This window comes from Microcebus murinus, chromosome 15 (genome assembly GCF_040939455.1).
Source record: "Microcebus murinus isolate Inina chromosome 15, M.murinus_Inina_mat1.0, whole genome shotgun sequence".
Taxonomy (NCBI): domain Eukaryota; kingdom Metazoa; phylum Chordata; class Mammalia; order Primates; family Cheirogaleidae; genus Microcebus; species Microcebus murinus.
The window spans coordinates 25,624,738-25,628,012 of NC_134118.1; the positions used below are offsets into that span (position 1 = coordinate 25,624,738).

The window sequence follows — 3,275 nt, forward strand, 5'->3', positions numbered from 1 at the left end:
CCTTCCGACCCGCAGACTTCAGCCCTCATTCGGGCGCCACCAACTGTCAGGTGACCGGCACTGCAGAGTTAAGTCTGTGACTTTCTCGCTCTAGGAGGCGCAAGTCCGCGGCGTGCAGCTGAGAATTCAGAGTCCTGGTAGCGGCAGAACCACCCAGAAACCAGGCTGGAAAAGGGTGTAGATCTGGGTCCTGAAGCTTCCGGGAAGAGCCAGCCTGCCTAGAATGGTCTCCAGGAACGGAGAAAAATCTGCACCCTTTGCGCGGGAGCGGAGTCCTTTGAGCCCTGCGACGGCTTCATGGTCGGTCCCCTGATCAGCTCGCCTCAATCTCAGGCGTGGAGCAGCTTCAGGTTCGGCTCGGGCCTACCCCGGGTAGGAGGCAGGAAGCCCCGCTTGGGGACGTTGACCCGAATCTTCTCAGATCAGAACTGGCAGTTTGAGAAAGACTGTTTCCCCGAAAGAAGCAAGGTTTGTCAAAAGTAAATATGGAGCCTCCCAATCCCCTGTCTAGGTGGGGGGAAAGTGGAAGGAGAATGAATGGAACTATTTCTTAGGATAAACTTTGGTAAAACAATGCTGTTTGAGAGTAATTTATGAATTGGATGGGTAGAAGGGAAAGTACAGTGGCCGGTTAGCTCAGTTGGTTGGAGCGTGGTGCTAATAACGCCAAGGTCGCGGGTTCGATCCCCATACGGGCCAAGGCTAAGTACTGTTTTTAAAGCCATTATAGGGGTAATAGGCTTAACGTGCTGAAAAAAAGTGAGTCTGAAATTACCATTCTATGGAACTCCCTTTCCACCTTGCGGTGATAGAGCCTGCTCAACTAAAGTTGAGAGGGTCGTCCAGGCTCTCTCTCTCACCACCCACAAAACCAGAAATTGGAAACCTGACAACACAAACTGTCTTGGCTTCTGTTCCAGTGTGGGAAATTGATTCTTGGAATAAAACACTGAGTTATTTGATTACATCTTCCGAAAACAAGTTGTAAAACCACCTACCTTTAATATAACTCATTCTGCTTTCTCTGGTTCAGCCTAAGAGGAAACAAGATAAAGTGGGAAAACATTTTTTTTTTTCAAAACATTAATAATGAGAATAACAAAGATCTTTTGTTTTATATACTCTGAACACATCCCAACTGAAAAGAATACATGATTTTAAAAATATTTTTCTACTTAAGGATTTCTGCATCAATAATACATTCATGTGACTCAAAAGGTAGAAATTAAAAAATATATATATTAAAAATGTTTTCCTTCCATGCTTATTCTCCGTCATCTCAGTTCTCACCACCTCCCATGGGCAAACTGTCCTTAATTTCTTATATATCCGTATTGGTTTTCTTTATTTACACACGTGTTGTTACTGGGCAAATCCAGGTTTGTTTTGCCCTGGCATAATAAATCAATCACTGTGATGTGGGTTTTGCAAAAGAGAAAAGACTTAATCATAAGGCTACGAAGAGAGGAGGCAAGAACAGCTTTAAAATGTCTCCCTGAAGATAAGGCTAAGGGATATTTATGAGTTAGGGAATTGGATTGGAATGGTCTAATACATAAGGAAAAGTTATTGGCAGCATGGGGGGAAAATAAAGTAATGGGTTTATTCTGTCCCAGTACAATAGGGGTTCATGACATTTCAAAGAGCACATGACTACAGAAAATGGCACAGTAGCATGATATGAAGGGGGTATTTTTTGGCCCTCCAACGTCAAAAGGCCATCTCTGGTGCACTTACTAGGCCCAATTGAAGGGCCAGTGGTCTCACCTGGTTGGAACTGGACAGGAGCTGGTCCAAGTTCTTGGAAAAACAACTGAAAACACCATTAGCAATGTTTAAATATATAGTAGCCAGTACAAGTTAAGTTGCAATGTGTGATCTTTGACTTTGTGGGAAAAGAGTGGGGAGGGAGGGCAAACGACCAAGAGCAAGCATGGCAGGCAAACCCGATCAAATTAACCCCTCAATTTCAATGTAAATAGTATTTTTATTGATTCTTATTTTTTAATGCTTTTTCACACAAAAGAGCATGTTATTTACTTATTGTTTTGCATTTACACTTTACTCTTGATGTATTTTGAATATGTAAAATTATACTTTCAACTTTGTACACTGTCAAAATCAGAGCTTATATTTCAAATGAGTTGATCCTGTTAGCCAGGAGTTGAATCTGGAAACTTCTTATCCATTGTACAAAGTACAGGCCCCAGGAAAAAAGTGTGGTGAATATGATATCCTTAATTTTCTCTTATAATATGAACAAAGCACTTTCTTTCTTAGGCCATATGAGATTCAAAGAGGTTTAAATATGGGTTCCCAAGCTGCTCAATAATCAAAGAAATTATGTATAATTTCAACAAATATTTATTGATCTCTCACTTTTCCATATGGCAATCGGTTGTCCCTCATGAAAAGATATACAGGAAATATTAAGTGACAAACTAAAGTACAAAAAATGTTTGTACACAAATATTTTCTTTAAAAATATACCACCTGCAACTGACTCTCAAATGATTTGAGAAAAAAATAAGCAAATATGAAAGCTGGAGAGACCAAACAAAAATATAGAAAATGTGTTCACAATTGGCAACATTGTATGAAGAGAATATGAGTTCTTTGTATTATTTTGCACTTCCTCTGTAAGTTTTCATATTTCTTTTTTTTCTTTTTTGAGACAGAGTCCTGCTTTGTTGTCCAGGCTAGAGTGAGTGCCGTGGCGTCAGCCTAGCTCACAGCAACCTCAAACTCCTGAGTCCGAGTGATCCTTCTGTCTCAGCCTCCGGAGTAGCTGGGACTACAGGCATGTGCCACCATGCCCGGCTAATTTTTTTATATATATATCAGTTGGCCAATTAATTTCTTTCTATTTATAGTAGAGACGGGGTCTCGCTCTTGCTCAGGCTGGTTTTGAACTCCTGACCTTGAGCAATCCGCCCGCCTCAGCCTCCCAGAGAGCTAGGATTACAGGCGTGAGCCACTGCGTCCGGCCTGACTTCATATTTCTTTAAAAAACATTTTACATCCAAAGGCTTCAAGTTAGACTAAAAGAAAAAAATAAAATAATAAAAAAAAAAAAAAACATTTTACAAATGTAAACCCAATGAACATGCATACATATATATTTTGAAATCCATTCAACAAACGTGCTAAACAGTAATTATATTTAAAAGGTGGGATTATGGACCATGCTTATTTTCTTTTTTGTGGATAGCCACACTTTCTACATTTTCTACAATGAATCCTTATATGTAATACTTGTATAATGTAACAAGAAA

General features: G+C 40.1%; 1 non-coding gene across 1 annotated transcript; it reads left to right on the forward strand.

Annotated features, from left to right (window-relative positions):
* The first annotated feature begins 625 nt into the window (after nt 1–625).
* Nucleotides 626–699, forward strand: TRNAI-AAU (transfer RNA isoleucine (anticodon AAU)). Its single transcript has one exon. It is a non-coding gene; the product is annotated as a tRNA-Ile (tRNA).
* The last annotated feature ends 2,576 nt before the right edge of the window (nt 700–3,275 follow it).